Source organism: Equus przewalskii, chromosome 3 (assembly GCF_037783145.1).
Source record: "Equus przewalskii isolate Varuska chromosome 3, EquPr2, whole genome shotgun sequence".
Lineage (NCBI taxonomy): Eukaryota > Metazoa > Chordata > Mammalia > Perissodactyla > Equidae > Equus > Equus przewalskii.
Genome location: NC_091833.1, coordinates 89,379,591 through 89,398,187, shown reverse-complemented (window position 1 = coordinate 89,398,187; position 18,597 = coordinate 89,379,591). Strand labels below are relative to the sequence as shown.

Below are 18,597 nucleotides of genomic sequence, written 5' to 3'. Positions count from 1 at the left end.
ATAGCAGAACAAGGGGCAGTAACAGGTATCCGTAGGTTCTAAATTTTCTCATCCTTCTGCTTGAAGATAGTGCATTTCTCAACCGGCATGTTAAGACGTGTTAGCATATGGATCGGTGGGAGAAACAGCACTTTGGACATTGGCCGTAACTCCAGCTTATCTCATTTCCATGGGCTACTGTATAGTTGTTGTTTTTGTTAAGTTGATTATTTTATTTTATTACTCTTTTTTTGAGGAAGATTAGTCCTGAGCTAACATCTGCTGCCAATCCTCCTCTTTTTGCTGAGGAAGATTGGCCCTGAGCGAACACCTGTGCCCATCTCCCTCTACTTTACACGTGGGGCGCCTGCCACAGCGTGGCTTGATAAGCAATGTGGATGTCTACACCCTGGATCCAAACCAGCAAACCTGGCATCCCGAAAGCGGAGCTTGTGATCTTCATGCCACCAGCCAGCCCCTGTATAGCTGTTGATTTCAGCCGGTCCCTCGACACTGCTCAACTACACGTTTCTTTGTCACTTCTCTCTGTCGTCCTCTATTGCATCCATTTTAAACCCTCTCTCTTCTAATCAGATCTCAGACCCAGTCACTCTTAGTACTCCTTCACAGCATTGCTTCTCAACCAGGATGTTTTGTGCCCACCTCCGTCTATCAATAACTAGTGTTGTGCTTGGACCAGCCCTTGTGGTTCTTATTACAATTGCAAGATGCTCCTCAGCGATAACCAGGAGGAAACTTTGAAAAAATAAAAATTTGTTGCTCACGGGACCTGGAAATGACACAGCACACCTGGGGCCACAGAGACTTTGGGGAGAGACTAGGAGAGTGAACAGGCCTTGGGTGGGCCTTTTATTAGGGTCGAGGGTGGGGGCCTAGGGTTTCCTGAGCTCACTCTTTGTTGGTGAATTTAAAACATAAGAGCAGGAATTTAAAGTACGGGAAAAGGAAAAAAAAGTGACCCACATGGTCAGTTATCTAAATCAACCAAAATCTCTAAACCAAAGGAACCTCAGGAGGAGGGGGCAGCCTGGCTCTGTCTAGTCGTGGCGGCTGGCGATGTGTTAATTTCAAATAGCCCTCTTTGAAAGAGATGCCTCAGCAATCCAAGCTTAAGTTGGACACTTGCATTGCAAACAGAAGAGCCAGCTGTCAGGGCTTACACAACACGGGGTCGCTTTTGCCCCCCATATGACAGTGTCTTGATTGTCATGTAGTCAGAAAGGGTGCTACTAGCATACAGTGGGTTAAGGCTGCCGAACATCGTACGATGCAAAGGACAGTCCCCCAAAACAAAGAATTATCCATTCTAAAATGTCACTACTGCCAAAGTTTAAAAACCCAGTACCTTACAGGCAAAGGAGATGTTAGAATAGGCTTCTTCATGTGCTTTATGCTATGGACTGCTTTATCGGTCTGCTGAAGCCTATGGACCCCTTCTCAGAAGAATATTTTTAAATGCATAAAATAAAATATATGATTACAAAGGAAACACAGTTATCAATTTTAAAACATTGCGATATAGTGATATGTGCCTCTTTATAAGTGCATTACAGAACACGACCTAGCAGCGGTCTAGTAACTACCATAGGAATGAGCAAAACAACGTTTTGAGATCTAAAACTGTAATATGAAAATATCTGTGATTTCTATTAGAGACAAAGTCACAGGAACGGCTGATGATGCTGTAGTTTGAATTGAATTGAAGAAATTGCTAGTTTTTTGAAGAAAATGTTAAATTTTATTTAGAGGTTAGTGAAGAAGATGTGACTTTTTCTCACTTAAGTTCACAGATGCCCTGAATTCTGTCCATGAACCCCATGGGGCTCTGCACGCCCCAGCTTAAAACTCCCACTTTCAAGGAGATCACCATCACCATAAAAAAGTAATTTTATCTATATCTACATCCATCCTTCCTTCCTTCCCTCCTGATGCAAAATAGATGTTCCTCTCCGTCTGAGTTCACTTGCAGACGACAGAAATTACATTAGCTATTTCAAGCAAGATGAAATTTAATACAGGGAATTAAATGCTTACGATGTCCCTGGAACGCCCGGAGTAGCGGGCTCGGTAACACCGAAGACACCATCACAGAACTAACCCTCCCGGGGAGCTTCCTCCTCTACACAACCGGAAAGGGGGGGAGTTGAAAGTGATCATTGGAACTCTGACTCCAGGGGCGCTGCCTTAGCAGGGATTAGCTGGTAAGCAGCTGCAAATGATGGCCATGCTAATGGAGCTGCATAGGCAAAAAAACAAATGCCCTGCTTTCTGCCTCTTGACATCCACAAAGCACCTGGACATTGGAACACTTCCTAAGAATAACCCAGTCTGCCCCTACAGGACTTGCCAGCAGAAAAAGCAGAAGTAGCCAAAGTACAACCTCTGTCTCACTTCCTTCCCCCTTGCTCATCTTACATAAGACTGTCTGAATCTGAGTCTGCATGGGAACCCTACTGCAAGAGAGTCTGGGAAATCTTGTTGGCTTTCTAGCCTCTGCAGAACAGGAAGACACATAAAATGAGCTGAGCACAGGCCCACCTTATTCCTCACCCATCTCCGGTCTAAGAGACTTGACCCTTTGCTGTTCCCTCTTGCCTGCTGACAGATGGTACTCAAGTGATGATCCCGTCTCTTTCCTCTGTCTTCAACTCCTCCCTTTCTGCCAACTGTGTCCTATCAACATATCCAAACTTGAACTTGAAAACTCTCCAAATTTAAGCAAACCTCCCTTTAATCCTACTTCCTTCTTTCTGTCTCTCACCTTCCATTCACAGCCAATTTTCTTCTAAGAGCTATGTATGCTCAGTGCTCAATCTAGCTTCCAGGTTCACTACTCCACCAAAATTGCCTTTGCCACGGTCACCAGTTACTTCCAAGGTGCTAAATCTAAGAGACATTTACAGTCCTTTTCTTGACTTGACCCTTGAATGTCCTTTAACGCTGCTGGCCAGTCCTTACTCGCTGAAACACTTTACCTGCTTCCGTCACCACACTCACTTCTCTGTATTTTTTTAAATTTTTTTTTCAAATAAAACTCTCACATATTTGTTACTGAACCAACCTACTAGTATGGAAGCATAGAAACAAAGAGAAAAATCATTTTCCTAATAAGACTTGTTCAACTGTCCAGATAGTTGTGATGTTTTCAGATGGTTTTGATATGGAAAGATGCTAGTGACCTTGAGAAAGCATAAATACGGCACCATTTCGGGTGTGCTTCCTGTAGAGCCAGCTTGCTTCTTCTGCAGTGTCTCCTCCTAGAGTTGCGCCTGATTTTATTTCCAGAGTTCATGCAAATCCGTTGCAGAATGGGACAGCTCTGCTGTTGTTTCTTGGCCGGAAATCACTTGATCCTGAAAGTCTTGTGAGAAGACATGGCAAGGAATGGAGTCAACCCTCTTTATTTATTTATGTTTTCTACTCTTCTTCCTGCAATTTGTGAATCTCTTTTGTAGTCTTTATTTATTTTTTTACATTAAGCAGTGTTCTTCAAGATTTAGTCTTTGCTTTGATTGACGCTACATACTTATTGCCTCTAATTGCTTATTCAGTCTCATGGCCCTATTTGTTAGCTATATTGCTGATGGGTCTGAAACCTTTTTATTGAGCCCAAAGGTCTCTCCTAAGCTTCCGGCCAATATATACAACTGCCAACTGGACACCTCCCTTTGAATGTTCATCAAGCACCTTTGATACAGAATACACCAAAGTGAAGTCTTCTTCCCACCCCCAAGCCTGCGCCTCCTTATTCCTGTTACCCAGAGATAGGGTGACCATCCATCGGTGTTTGCTCAAGATGCTTCCAGTTGACGCCTGCTGTCCTTTCATAATTAGTGTAAGTGCTGCCTTTATCCTCAAAAGTGACTCAGTGCTGCACTTAAAAGCTTGCTTTAAAACTTCATTTGGGTATCACTTTATGTAAATAATGCTTTTTAAAGAGGAGGTTAAAAAGACAATATTTTCTTCACAAGGAGAATTTTTAAAACACAACCTATATCTTGCAATATGCTGGAGAAAATTAAAAACCAAGCAAAACTTAAAAGAAGTCTGAAAATAAAGGAAACAACCAGGAGGCATTAAGAAACTGATAAAATTAGACAACAGAATAGAGATTCAGCACAAAGCATAAACGTAAATGGTTTAAACTTTTCCATTAAAAGGCAGGGATTCTTAGGTTGAGTCAGAAAAGAAGTAAGGTCAATTGCTATTCACCCAGAATAATGTGACAAAGAAAATAAACAATACAAAAAAGCAAAAATAAGGCAAACAAATGCAAAAGAGAGAAATAAGGGATTGCATACTAATATCAGAAAAAATACAAAGAGAAATAAAACAAAATAACAAATATGGTCTTTCGATCTTTGATCAACAGTGTAGTTTCCAACAAAACATGAAATTATGATTTTGTATATATCAGATAACTCAGCTTCAAATACAAGCAAAAAAATAGGAATAGATAAAGGAAAAATTGAAAAAGGACTAATATGGAGGGAGAATTTAACACAATTCTCCCAGTATTCCAAGATATTCCTTGAATCTGTGGGGTAGACACATATTTTAAAAATCATGCTTATTCTTTCCAAAACATGCTTTAGAAGAATATTCTTGTCTAACATCATATGATACATGCTATCTTTATGTAGCATATCACTGAAGTCTAAAACGAAATCTGCTATGGAGAGACTGCCAATAAATATACATCATGATTTAAAAAAAAAAATCTGACTCAATTTTGACAAAAATCATAAGCTCATCCTACTACCTACCCCAAGATGATCTTTGTTTTCATTTGGGTTTATTTACTTTTATTATATATGTGGTGATTTGTTTATAATAAAATTGAAATTACATTTTATGCACATACCCTGCTTTTTTTTTCACTTAATGTTATTTCCCCTTTTTCCAATTTATGAATATATTATAATTTATTTAAAGTTGTTTCTATTTTGAGCACTAAAGTTGTTTAAAGTGTTCTATAGTATTAAAAATAAAAACTAAGTGGAACACTCTTTTTTAAAGATCTTTGTTTATACCTATCTGATCTTTGGTTAGACTCCAAGAACTGGAATTTTTGGAGCAAAAGTTGTTAATATTTTCAAGGCTCTTTAACACTGGCTGTTTCCGTAGAAAAACTAAGAGATCAATTTGTTAGAGAAAAGTGATATCCAGTCATTTGCATTTATTTCTGTAGTTGATTAATTTTAAATGTTCATTGGCTGATTTATTCTTATCTTAATTGGTTGATCATGTCTTTTGTTATTTTTTTATTGGTATCTTTAATAAATATCCTATTGAATTATGAAACCTTTTAAAGTTAAGGGGAATAACCCTTTATCATCTGTCTTTTAAGGTGAAAAATGTTTGCTACTTCCGTAATCTATTAATGTTTTGCTTTGTGGTTCTTCCAGACATTGAGTAACTGAAAAGGCCTTCCTTAGATAAATATTCACTTGTATTCCCTCTAAATATTTTTTGTTCTCATTTAATGTAATTCAGGGTCTTTTTCCTAATGACCTGTTGTCCTAGCACCGTTTACGAAATAATTGTAGAAATCCACAGGATCTTATATGTAGAAGAGCCTAAAGATTTCACACACAAAGAAGTTAGAACTAATAAATGAATTCATTAAAGTTGCAGGATACAAAATCAACATAGAAAAATCAGTTGCATTTCTATATGCTAACAAGAAACTATCCAAAAAGGAAATTTAAGAAACCAGCCCCATTTACAGTAGTATCAAAAAGAATAAAATACTGAGGAATAAGCAATCGAGGAGGTGAAAGACCTGTACACTGAAAATTACAAAATATTGATGAAAGAAATAAGACAGAAATAAGTGGAAAGATATCCTGTGTTCATAGATTGGGAGACTTAATATTAAAATGTCCATAATACCCAAAGCACATTCAATGCAATACCTGTCAAAATCCCAACTGCATTTTTTACAGAAAAAGAAAAAACAATCCTAAAATTCATATGGAACCACAGAAGACCCAGAATAGCCAAAGCAATCTAGAGAAAGAAAAACAAAGCTGGAGATATCATATTTCCTGATTTCAAAACATATTACAAAGCTACTGTAATTAAAACAGTATGGTACTGGCATAAAAACAGACATACAGACCAATGGAACAGAATAGAAAGCCCAGAGATAAACTCATGCAGTTTAGGCTGCTATAATGGAATACCATAGACTGGGTGGCTTATAAACAACAGAAATTTATTTCTCACAGTCCTGGAAGCCAGAAATTCCAAGATCAAAGTGTCGGCAGATTCATGTCTGGTGAGATCCTACTGTCTAGTTCATAGACAGCTGTCTTCTTGCTATAACCTCACATGGCATCAGGGGTGAGGGAGTTTTCTGGGGCTTCTTTTCTAAGGGCACTAATCCCATTCATTAGGGCTCTTGCCCTCATGACCTAATCACCTCCCAAGGGCCCTACCTGCAAATACTATCACACTGGATATTAGGTATCAACATGTGAATTTTAGGGAGACACAGACGTTCAGTCTATAGCATAAGGTCAACTGATCTTTGACAAGGGTGCCAAGAATACACAATGAGGAAAGGATAGTCTCTTCAACAACTGGTGTTTGGAAAACTGGATATCCACGTGGAAAAGAATGAAATTGGACTCTTATCTTATACCATACACAAAAGTAACTCACAGTGGACTAAAGATGTAAACATAAGACCTGAAACTGTAAAACTCTAAGAAGAAAACTTAACAGAAAACCTTAATGGCATTGATCTTCACAGTGATTTCTTGGATAGGACAATAAAAGCACAAGCAACAAAAGCAAAAATAGACAAGTGGGACTACATCAAGCTAAAAAGCTTCTGCACAGCAAAGGAAACAGTGAAAAGACAACCAGTGGAATGGGAGAAAATACTTGCAAATCATATGTCTGATAAGGGGTTAATATTCTTTGGGAGTTTTTAGGCAAAAATAGCTCACCACGAAAGAGTACCATTTCACTAGGATGACAGTCTTCTTTATTAATTTTTTAAATGTAAGTTACACATACTATAACATGATATGTTAGCATTACATTTAATATAGTGGTTTAATCTATAAAAGTTTTAGTATAAACAGGAAAATGAATGAGAAAAATAAGACTACATTCCTAGATGAGAGAACCGTGGGTGACGGTGAGATATGGTTAGATAACCTTGACTATAAGAAGCACACCAATGTATTTTTCCATTTTTAATTCAACAAACATTGACTGAATACCTTCTCTTTGTGCCAGATATTGTTGAGGACCTGGAATAACAAAAAAGAATGAGAGAGTGTCCCTAAACCAGTTGTTGGACTCCTTGGCTTGGCGCTACCTCAGAGTTTGTCCAGCACATCCAGAGTGCCAAATGCATCAGGCAATCAAAGGAAGGCTTTAGTGTCAGGTCCGAAATGTTAGTGCAAATGAACGTAACCTGAGATTTTACCAAACAGGATTTCTGTGGCCAATGGACAATATGTTCCTTGACTTTTTGAGATTGACTTGACCAAATTTGACGTGGGAAATTCTCTCCTCTTAGATCTTCTATTGTTCTGAGGCCAGGTTACATATCTTAAAACAGAGAGAGAGGGTGCCATGCATCCAAGGCCCCTGCACGTCAGTTATGTTCTCTGCATCTGTTTTTAGAGAAGGTATATGAAGGCACTGTTTTCAGTGCTCTATGGGGGTTAGCACATATAATTCTCCTAACAACCACATGGAATAGGTATTATTATCTTCAATTTATGTATGAAGAACCCAGGGCATAGAGAGATTAAGTGATTTACCTGCAGTCACAAAGCTAGGGAGTAATGAGAGGTTCGAACTGGACCATCTTCATTTTTCTCTTTGATTCACAGCTCCATACCTGCCCCTCCCTGTTTTAGTGTTGTTAAAGGATTAGCTATGTTCTTCTTTGGCCTGTGCTAGAGGATGCGAGTGACTTGGTGTTGCTGCCAAGATTAACGTTGACTTTAGCACAAATCTCTACCAGAGTTTATAGCGCTCTCCTTTCTCCCCCCACCCCACCAGTTCTCCAGCCGAGCTTAGCTCACTGAGATGGATAAATATTAACTTTTAGGTCAGCATCACTGTGCGTCACAGGCCAGAGTCTAAACAGCAGAGAACTTTAGTCTCTTCCTGGGTCCCCTCTCACATGGACAGCAGAAGACACAAACGCTACCTCAGATGTTTCTCTACAAATCCGTAGATGGTTGTTCCACCGTATTCTCCTTCGTGCGGTAGGATTGGATTGTGTCTTTGTAGATATGTGGGTAATACATATTAATCTTTAATGATTGAAATAATCAGAGGAGTTCCACCGTTGATTATCAGATCTCTGTGTGTCTGTGTTCATAAGTACAGATACATGTACAAAGAAATATAAAAACGTACACATGTAGAGGTCAAGGACCTTAGAAATTTAGTCTAAGCCTATCAATTTATAAAAAAGGAAAGTGAATACCCAAAATATGATTTACCAAAATCACATAGATATTATTTTGAAAAAGCAGTCACATGTTAGCTCTCTATATACTATTACACTTTAAATTATTTTTTTATTTTTCATCAAAGTTATATAGTAGGGTACAGTTTAAAGGACCTACCAGTTCTACAAAGTTTTTTTTTAAGAAAAAGTCTAGTTTGGGACATTGTATGTTGCCTTTCCCCTAGGCAAGAGGAGGACTTAGCTCTTTATTTGCCTGGTCCGCACTGTGTGCAATCAATTCCCATCCTCACAATATACTTATATCTCAGTTTTGATTAGAAAACTATTCAAAGTTTATGTTATTATGACTCTATATGCTATTCAGAAATGGGGCATGTATTAAACCATTTTTTTCTTACCAGCACAACTTATCCCTGGAGATGATAATTTTTTTACTTGTTTGTTTACTTTTGTCCATTTGTTTTTCTTGTGTGTGTGTGTGTATGTGTTATGTACTACACTACAGGCTGGCCCCACTCAATTTTGTTTTTTCTTCAGCATTTTGAAGACATTGCTCCATTGCCTCCGTGTGCCCAGTATAGCTGTGGAAAAGTATGCCACCATTCCATTTCCCAATCCTTTATAAACACCTGTATTTTCTTCTCGGGAAATTGACTAAATATTCTTTATCCTGGTTTTGTGAAATTTCACAATGATATACCTCAGTGTGGGATTTTTTTTTTAAATCCATTGTGCTGGACACTCAGTGGACCCTTTAATCTAGAAAATCTATGCTCCAGTTTTGAGGAATTTTCTTGAATTATTTTGTTGACATTTTCTTCTTCTGTGGTGGTTTTGTTTTGTTTCACTTTCTGGATCTCCTTGGAATTCCTGGATTATCGTCTTCTCTTTCCTCTCCAGTTATCTATTTCTTTGTCTTTTTGTTCTAATTTCTTCAATTTTAACTTAGATTTTTTCAGTTGAGGTTTTTATTTATGCTGGCATGTTTTTAATTTCTAAGAGGTCTTTTTTCTTCTTAGAATGACTTTTTTTTGACAGCATCAGTTTCTTCATGAAACAGTGTATTTCTCTTACCTCTATGAGTTTTTTAACGATAATTTTTAAAATATTCTTTTTCCTCAGTAATTCCTGATCCCTCCAGCTTCTTTTGGGTTTTCCTCAGCTATTTGATAATACCAGTGTTCTGTTCATATGTAAGAGTAGGGAACTAAAAACTGAAGTTCTAAACGGGAACGTGGTGGGTGGGGAGGGAACGCTCATTGATGGTGACGTTTGCTGTAATGATCTGGCTGAACCAGTTGTTAGGGAACTTCCAATGCCAGCATCTTCCGGGCTTTCCTCATGGGTTGGTCAGGTTCCCTAAGAAAACTCCCCAAAACTCTTGTCTGGAGGGTAAGGGCCTGGCTGCCAGTGTTTGGGAGATGAGGGTGGGAAGTAGAGTAGAGAATCTCGTATACTGCAAGCATATTTATATATCCTGTCTTTATATAGTATCCCACCCCCAACAGTGCCTGGTATAGCCCCCAATTCAGAGACCCTCTGGTTCTACATCCTCACTACAGGATAAACTTTCAGGCTTCTGCTGTGGTAGAGAAGGGGCTGGCAGCCACGTGCTTGCTGTAGGGGAAGGTTCCCTCTGCCTGAGGCACCTGCTGTACCCAACCCTTGAGCCTTTTGAGGATCCTGCATGTCAGTTGGTGGTACTCAACTGTCTCCTTCCAGCTTCTAGTTCAGCTTTCTCAGGTCCGCTGAGTGAGGGGCCCCTCATCCACTTGCTTTCTAGCTTCCAAAATGCTGTTATTGTCATTTCTCCCAGTTCTGTTATCAAAAAGGTATATATGTATGTGTATATATGTATTTATGTGTATATGTATACATATATAATTATTTTACTTTTAATAAGATTCAGGAGCAGGCCAAAATTGATGAGTATGTTCAATCCACTCTCTTTACCTGGTGTTCTACCAATAGATATTTAAGTCAAGATGGTATTTACCAACATATTACCATACAGAGGTCCAAGAACATGTAATGATTCATTCTAGTTACTCATGAATTACAGGATTCCAATGTAAGATTTTTAAAATTGTTTGTCAAAAAAAGCCTAATTCACCTATGAACATAAATTTTTCTTAACTCTCATTTCTTGGCATTTAAGTTTAGCGATCATTCTAGACTTAATCAGCAAACGTTGATTGCATCCCTGCTTTGTCCATGGCCCTGTGGCAGGTTCTATAGAGCTGATAGTCCTCTCTTTTCCCTGCCACTCTACTGAGAGGGAGACGTCATGACATAGGTGATTAAATTATGACTATATTTCATTTGTAAAATTCCCTAGGAATTTTTACAGTTGTGAGAAACTACTTCTTAAACTACTGATAGTATCAAGAAAGTGTGGGGCCAGCCCTGTGGCCTAGTGGTTAATTTCATCATGCTCCACTTTAGTGGCCATGGTTCGTGGGTTCAGATCCTGGGCGCAGACCTACACCACTTTCAGCCGTGTTGTGGTGGCAACCCACGTATAAAGTAGAGGAAGATTGGCACAGGTGTTAGCTAAGGGCTAATCTTCCTCAAGAAAAAAAGAGGAAGGTTGGCAACACATGTTAGCTCAGGGCTAATCTTCCTCAGCAAAATAAACAAATGAGTATTGGCATCTGTTATCAGCAAGAGACACTTTGTAATTTTTTCTGCTCTTTCCTCAGTGGGGTGCAGCTGGCATTTTGAGCAAGAAAATTCTTTGCTGTGCTAGACAGGCCAAAGCATTAACAGTTTGGTCAGCACATAAGCATTAAATGCCGTTAGTGTCCTCCTGTCTTTGAGACACTAAAAATCAAGTCCCTTCCCACATTTCCAAGTGTCCCTTGTGGGGCAGTAACCACCCTCCCCAGAAAACCATTGATTTCCACTGCAATACTTTGAAATGGATCTCATTTCCATTTTACAGCAAAGATGATGGAAACTCTGAGATGTTAAGCAAGCTCCTTATGCTCACCATAAGCTGGTCAGTGCCAGCACCAGATTCGAAAATATACTCTAATTCCAGAGCTTGCTCCACCTGTCTGCTTGCAGTTGCTGAAAGAGTTCAAGGAGGTTATATTAGTCAGCTCGTGCTGCCGTAACAAAATATCATAGACTGGGTGGCTTAAAAAACAGGAATTTATTTTCTCACCGTTCTGAAGGCTGGAAAGTCCAAGATCGAGGTCCCGAGAGTGTTCAGTTTCTGGTGAGAGCTCTATTCCTGGCTTATAGACGTCTGTCTTGTTGCTCCGTCCTCATGTGGCCGTGTGCTTGGAGAGAGGAAGAGGGAGAGTGAGTGTGCACTCTCTGGGGTCTCTTCTTATGAGGACACTAATCCTGTTGGATCAGGACCCCACCGTTATTACCTCATTTAACCTTAGTTACTTCCTTAGAGGCCCCATCTCCACATACAGCCACAGGAAGGGTTAGGGCCTCAATGTATGACTTTTGAGGTAACACAAACGTTATCCATAACAGAGGTTGGGGACTAAGAACAAGTCATTAGATTTGGTGATTGAGATCACAGATGACTTTTTCTTTTCTTTTTTTTTTTTTTTGAGGAAGACTAGCCCTAAGCTAAGATCTGCTGCCAATCCTCCTCTTTTTTGCTGAGGAAGACTGGCCCTGAGCTAGCATCCATGCCCATCTTCCTCTACTTTATATGTGGGACGCCTGCCACAGCGTGTCTTGACAAGCAGTGCATAGGTCCACACCCGGGATCCAGGCCAGCAAATCCTGGGCTGCCAAATTGGAACGTGCAAACTTAACCACTGTGCCACCAGGCTGGCCCCCACAAATGACTTCCATACAAACAGTTTTAGTACCGTGGTAGGACTAGAAGCCATGTGGTGACTGATCAAGGAGTAGATGCTTGAAGAAAATGTGATGGTCTGTATCTAAGGACAGCAGTAGATGGAGAGAGATGGGAGGGTCCAGTGAGCAACATTCAGAGTTGAGAACCTGGTAATCAAAAAGTGTATATTTAGGGGCCAGCCAGGTGGTGCAGTAGTTAAGTTCGCGTGTTCTGCTTCAGCAGCCCAGAGTTCGCCAGTTCAGACCCCAGGTGCGGACATGGCACTGCTTGTCAGGCTATGCTGTGGCAGGCGTCCCTCATATAAAGTAGAGGAAGATGGGCATGGATGTTAGCTCAGGGCTAGTCTTCCTCAGCAAAAAGAGGAGGAATGGCCACAGATGTTAGCACGGGGCTAATCTTCCTCAAAAAATAAAAAATAAATTTAAAAAGTGTATATTTAGCAGCTAATACAATATATCCTATTAAGTGGAACATTTCTAACTCGAGAGATTTGAATTTATTGTAAGACTATATCTGGTGGTAAAGTAGCATTCACTGGATCTAGAGATAGTGGCACTTCTGGAATCTTCTCATTCTGTGATAGTATTAGTCCTATTAGTTTGACTGAGACCCACCACTTAAAAAAATACATTTTACATCAACACTGTAAATCACACACACGTGCACACATGAAACAAAATTTATAAAATTCTATGTTCTGATTTCCATTGTTGCATAACAAACCATCCCAAAACATGGTTACTTTAAAACAAAAACAACAACTGCTCACAAATCTGCAGTTCAGGCAGGGCTCAGTGGGGATGTCTGGTCTCTGCTCCCCACAGCAGTAGCTGAGGCAGCTCGGCAGGGGTTGGAGGAGCTGTTCTCAAGGTGGCTCACATCGCTGGCAGTTTAGTGCCTGCTGATGGTTGGAAGCTCAGCCAGGACTGTGGGCCAGGGTCCTCTCCAGGGACTGCTTGGTTTCAAGAGCAAGCATCCTAAGAGGAGAAGGTGGAGGTGCATGGCGTTTTTATTTTCCAACTTCGGAAAACATATAGTGTCACTTTTGCCGTATTCTATTGGCCTAAGGAGTCGCGGAGTTCCACAGTATTGTGGGAGGAGACAGTGACCCCACAACTCAATGGGCAGAGTGTCCAGGTCACATTGCAGGAAGAATATGTAGAATAGGAGATAGTTTGACTTTCTGTAGAAAATACAGTTTGCCACACTGTACTTAACTTCTACTATACCATACAAGACTGTCTCAAACTTGTGCTATAGACTGTAGTACGAGCAGTACATTCTGATCTATTCTACTTTTATTTTAATACTGATTGCCCACTAAACTGTGCTACCAGTCCACTAATGTTCACCATCCTCAGTTGGAAAAATACTATACTGTGCAATTGTATAAGGGAGACAGAAGTCTAAAAAAATTCTCTTAAACGTTGGGCTGGCCCAGTGGTGTAGTGGTTAAGTTCTTCACGCTCCACTCCAGCAGCCTGGGTTCCCGGGTTCAGATCCCAGGCGTGGTCCTACACTACTCCTCAAGCCACACCATGGCAGTGACCCACATATAAAGTAGAGGAGGATGGCCACAGATGTTAGCGCAGGACTAATCTTCCTCAAGCAAAAGGAGGAAGATTGGCAACACAGGTGTTAGCTCAGGGCCAATCTTCCTTGCCCCCACCCAAAAAAAAACTCTTAAACATGGGTAAAGTGCTTTACTAATGCTAAATATAGGGCTAATTGAAATATTAAAAAAAGATTAAAATAAAAATATTTGAGCAAAATGAAGTTTGCCTTTTTTGCTTTCTAATAACTATTCGATCAGAGGAAGACTTGACTATCTGATCTGAGTTCATTTTACAGCTGAGTCAAAATCTTGCAAACATCGTGGCTCAGACTGAAACAAAACCTCTAGTTACTATGACAAACCATGTTGGCTCTAGAATTGTTTTATGCAAAATGTCTTTTTAAAGTTTTTGGTAGCAATGTACATAATCAAATCAAGTGGTTGGAACCCAATCCTTTAATTTTTATTCAGTCTTTACTTGTTCATTCAAAGAAAGTCTTTGAGTACAAGATCTCTGATTGAGTGAGCACGTGGTACTGTGGAGGCCGGAGGAAGAGTGGTCTGAATCCTTGCTCCTCTGAGTGGGGTCTGTGGACCAGTAGCATCGGCATCACTTGAGAGCTTGTTTTGAAAAGATGGAATTTGAGGCCAATCCTAAACCTGTGGAGTCAGAATCTGCTTATTAAGAAGACGCCCAGGAGAGTCTTGAGTGTGGTCAAGTTTAGGAAATAGTGATGCGAATCAGTATTTTCCAAATTGTTTGGATCATGCAACCTATCAGTAAAAAATTTGGCACAAACCCTATATTTATGTATGTTTGTATAAAACACATATACTACTATACTAATATGTTATAAACAATATTATACACCACATAGACATTTTTAAAAGATGAGATAAATATCAGTAGGAGTTGTAATGTTTTTCTCCCAATCCCCAGTGCTTCATCTTAGTAACTTCCAGAGGTATGCATGCCCCATCTGGGAGCCCACTGGCCTAAGTCACTCCAGCAGTTCAATTAGCTCAGTCCTGAATAAGTCACACTGGCCAGACACACTGAATATTCTCATGACACACTCTAGTGGAACAAACAATACACGAGTGTCATGCATTTAAAATCCTTTCCTTTCATTAAAAGCAAATATTTGTTGACATATCTAACAGATCATTAAATTTCGGCTTCTTAGAAATTAATCACAGATTTTAAGGAGCTGTAATAGCCAGTGTTGCTTGTGGGAAATAGGTAAACACATATTTGCCTGTGAGATGATCAGTTGGCCTAAACTTTTAATAGGACCGTTTAAAAATGATCCAGAGTTTCCAGTTCTAAGGAGTATAATCTAGCCATTAAAAATTATAAAGTGCTTATGTATTTTGATATGGAAAATATTCATGATATTATTTTAAGTAGAAAAAACGGCTAGAGGTAACCAGAAGTTAATGATGGCTCTCTTTGAATGGTATTCGTTACATTTTAGCTTCATCTGTATTTTCTAGTTCTTCTGCAAGGACCGTTACTATTTGTGTCACTAACAGTGACAGACAGTCAGTAACAGTGACCTCACTGACACCCTTTTGGCTTTATGTTCCTATCAGGCACAAAGAACAGTCCGTCCTTTGCAGACTTATTGGAGTTTGCCAGTCAGTGTTCGTGTAAGGTTGTCTCAGTCCATTTGAGCTGCTATAACAGCCTACCATAGACTGAGTGGCTTATAAACAACACACAGGGTGCCAGGAGATTTGGTGTCTGGTGAGACCCACTTCCTAGTTCGTGGGTGGCCATTTTTCCCGAGTGTCCTCACATGACAAAAGGGGCAAGCGAGCTGTCTGGGACCTCTCTTATAAGGCACTAATCCCATTCTTGATGGCTCTACCCTTATAACCTAATCACCTCCCAAAGGTCCCACCTCCAAATACCATCACATTGGGGTTTAGGTTTCAGGATATGAATTTGGGGGACACAAACATTAAGTGTATAGCAAAGACCAAAAGGAGGGTTATGTGTTATCTGTGTTTTCCTCCATAAGTAAACAAAAATTACATACTCTTGTGTGTTACTTACACATATATAAAACATTCCCGTCTTAGTTCAAGCTGCTATAGCAAATTACCCAAGACTGAGTGGCTTAAACAACAAACAGGTAGATCTCATGGTTCTGGAGGCTGGAAGTCAAGATCAGGCTCAGCGTGGTCAAGTTCTTGGTGCGGGCCCTCTTCCTGGTTGTATGCTCACATGGCCCTTCGTTGGTGCGTATACACTGACAGAGCAAGAAAGCAATCCGGGGCCTCTTCCTCTTATAAGAGCGTTAATCCCAGCATGGGGCTCCACCCTCATGACCTCATCTAAGCCTAATTACCTCCCATAGACCCCACCTCTAAATACTATCACACTGGGGCTAGTGCTTCGACATGTGAATTTCGGGGGACACTTTCAATCCATAGCATTTCCCTCACAGCTAAATTAGCATTTACATTTCAAAAAGAGTGACAAAGTGTAGCAAATGAAGTATAAAGTGCATTTCTTCTTTAAAATATTTTGCCTGCCTTAGATTATCTCCATCATGAGGCCATTTGAGAATAAGAAATGAGTTCTTTTTTTTGGTGGGGGGCAATGGTGAGGAAGATTGACCCTGAGCTAACATCTGTTGCCAATCCTCCTCATTTGTATGTTTCCTCTGGGAGAGGAAAAGGGTAGCAACGGGGCAGTAATGCAGAGGAGGGAAAGTAATGATGAACGAGCCACAAACCGGGCTACATCCGGAATTGTTTCTAATGTTTATAGTAACCCTGGGAGGTAGATGTTGTTTTATCCTCATTTAATGGGAGTAAAACTGAACCTAGAGGATTTACCGTCAGCCACGTAACCAGTTAGTAAGGGCCAAATTTAACGTTAAAATAGGTCTTTCCAGGGCCAGCCCCAGTGGCCTAGTGGTTAAGTTCAGTGCGCTGCAGTTTGGCAGCCCAGGCTCAGTTCCCGGGTGTGGACCTACACCACTTGTCTGTTAGTGCCCATGCTTGGTTGGTGGCTCACATACAGAAAGAGGAAGACTGGCAGGGGATGTTAGCTCAGGGCGAATCTTCCTCAGCAAAAAATAAATAAATAAAATAAAATAGGTCTTTCCAGCATCTAAAAATCAAACTAAATTGGATCAAGTGTAGATGACGGCAGCCACAGGGAAGTTCGAGGTGGGTGAGAATTAGCCACTCTCCAACATCATCGCTGCCAGGATATAATGAAAGGAAGTCTCGGACCAAGTTCTCCACGCTTTTGTTTATAAAACACATTCATTAGCAAACAGGCACAAAGCAGTAGCATATCAATCTGTTCTGTAAGCTTGAAATCCGAATCCTCTAACTTTTTAGGTTCTCCTACCATCACCCTGCAGAAAAGAAACTTGGGTCAGACCTGGCATTACTCCAGATACAGGATTCTGTTCCTCTTATGGTCAGCATCAGGCACGAGAAGTCGTGTAATCCAGTGGCAGGTCACAGGACCAGGAATCCAGCTTCAGGCAACACGCCGAAGAGTTGTAGACTGCAGGCTTCTCTGCATTCTTTTTCCCTGTTCATGCAGGGCTAGAGAAGCCATCTGCGTACCTCGAATCCTATAAGTAGTGTCCACTTCTAATATTTATTTTCCTGATTAATAAGTTGCTAATTTCACCAAGGAAACCCATTGCTGCCATTCATTAATTCATATCTTAATCAATGGACAGCTGCAATTGCATTTAGTAACTACTTCTGTGTTTGGTATTTAGATACTAGTTGATCACCCTGAAGTGTAAATTTCTGCTTACCCCTAGGGTTTAATAAACCAAACCTACATTTGTATCATACTGTTTATGGTGACGTAAACTAAGGACATCAAAGCACAGGGGACCTGCAACTTCTTAGCCTAGAGAGTGGATGCAAGCGGAGCTAAGCTGAAGACTGACAGCCACGGTCACACTGGAACCCAGTACCGTGTTGTTTTACGTGTAGTTATTATCACATTGCTTCATGTGTTGGATTTGGCTTCTTAACCAGATTATAAAGTTCTTAGAGAGAGTGTCATATATTTTTTTATTTTTCCATAAGGACTAGCACAGTGCTAGATACATATAGGTACATATAGTTATAAAATAAATACTTTTTAATTATTGAAATTTATTGGAATATCTTACAAAATGCTTAGGCCTGAGGATTCTGTATTTGCTTTGAAATTCTAAAGTGTCTTAATGGACTAAAAACCTAATGACATTAAAAAACTGCCTGATTCAATTGAAATGATTCAGCGCAATTTAGGATTGCAATGAGTGATGGAAAAGGAATATATTTTGTATAGTTTTTTCTTAACGTTCGTTCATAACGTTGGTTCCAACATATATTAAGCTTCATCAGGGGATAAACATAAATATAAATCATAATATACAAATATAGATGCTGATGTTTGGCTTCATTTCAGAATTTTTTAAACTGCGTTTGTCCATTTCCACCAAATTTGACTATGTCGCGCATCCACTCCAGGAGGTGGAAGTTAGCACTGGGTTTGTTTTATTGCAGGTACTGCTTGAATGCTGATGGTTGAAAAGCACTGTGGTGTTTGAGGCCGAGGAGCTTTGACTAAAGGGATTTCACGGTTTCACTCCTGTTCTCAGCGAGGAAAGGAACACAGCTCCTCCTATTTAATGTGTAAGCGCTGATTGGCTCTGTTAAGCAATAGCCATCAGCCACACAGCCGACCTGCAGCCATGCCCGAGCCAAGAGGGCCCAGGGCTGCGT

At 40.1% G+C, this 18,597-nt stretch overlaps 1 protein-coding gene and 1 pseudogene across 10 annotated transcripts in view; one reads left to right on the top strand and one right to left on the bottom strand.

Moving 5' to 3' along the window:
- The window catches only part of PGCKA1 (PDCD10 and GCKIII kinases associated 1), an 84,978-nt gene that overhangs the window by 29,049 nt on the left and 37,332 nt on the right, over nt 1-18,597 (top strand). Inside the window, exon 1 of one of the 10 annotated variants that reach the window (XM_008523013.2) lies at nt 8,093-8,240. The exons of 7 other annotated variants lie outside the window; for them this stretch is intronic. The gene's annotated coding sequence lies outside the window, so the exon portion shown is untranslated. Of the gene's footprint in view, nt 1-8,092; nt 8,270-18,597 lie in introns of those variants that run through there. 2 more of the 10 variants (XM_070612977.1, XM_008523015.2) reach the window with 2 other exon arrangements.
- On the bottom strand, nt 3,146-3,376 carry LOC139082626 (large ribosomal subunit protein eL39-like; annotated as a pseudogene).